At 28.3% G+C, this 1,051-nt stretch overlaps 1 protein-coding gene across 1 annotated transcript in view; it reads right to left on the bottom strand.

Moving 5' to 3' along the window:
* LOC117108185 (MORC family CW-type zinc finger protein 3-like) overlaps window positions 1-1,051 on the bottom strand; it is a gene marked incomplete in the record, with an annotated part of 34,724 nt that overhangs the window by 12,224 nt on the left and 21,449 nt on the right.

Below are 1,051 nucleotides of genomic sequence, written 5' to 3' on the forward strand. Positions count from 1 at the left end.
CCTTTTTTTCAATGTATGGTGTTTATTTTTTTTTTATTTTTATGTTTTGGAACGTTACTGTACTTGTATTCCCAAACTATTAAGAAATAATAATAATAATAATAAAACTCTTACGCCCTTTGTACCACATCGAAACCAAGGGAAAAGTGAGCACACAATAAATTAACACTTAAATTTTTTTACTTTCCATTGCCTAGATTGAATTATATTGTTATGTATTGATTAATTAAAATATATTTATATTTATCTTTTCAGCTTCTTTAATTGTTACGACGCAGGATGAAAATCAGATACTATGGTGAGATATGTTTACATCTATCCGGTTTTAATCGATATGCAAGCTACATGGAAACAGACGAACAGATGAACTCGTCATTTTGTCTCTGCATTCCTGCTGTTACAGACAGTTTTGTTTGTATTTTTGAAGAGACCTGGGACTTTCAGATGATGGGAAATTTATATTTTCTCTGAATCAACTTACTATTGAGAACAGATTGTTCAAAACCCCATACCCTTTTTGTGAAAATAAATTTACACACTAATTACTGCACATATTAACACAAAGCGCAATAACATATTTTGTTGTGCAGTACTATAATATAGTGTGAATATATTGAATTTTCTACTTACAAAGTGCAATAGCAATTTCTACAAAAATAACTGTCAGAATTAAGCTGATTGCATACCTTTAATTTGGATTCCTGATGATGTCATAATTAATATCAAAGTATTGAATCCCTAAACGTTGAGTAAGTATTATTCTATCTGTATCCGAGATTAATCAGTGGACCTTTCGGTTTAATTTGGATTCTTGTATTTTTAAAGGTTTATTTTGTTCATTAAAAATATAACATGTAGAACATAATGTTTGTGTCTATTTGTAAACTGAAGTGTAAGCAGAATGATGATTGTAAATGATACTGGCTAATTTAACAGATGAATATTGGATCATTGTTTACATTTATTTATATTTTAAATTTTCTTTATTTTAGAGCCATCCTAATTATTGCCATCAAAATATAAAATGTTATTCAATGCAAGCCTGTATTTA

Source organism: Anneissia japonica, unplaced genomic scaffold (assembly GCF_011630105.1).
Source record: "Anneissia japonica isolate Jap-2015-1 unplaced genomic scaffold, ASM1163010v1 scaffold519_len276752_cov174, whole genome shotgun sequence".
Lineage (NCBI taxonomy): Eukaryota > Metazoa > Echinodermata > Crinoidea > Comatulida > Comatulidae > Anneissia > Anneissia japonica.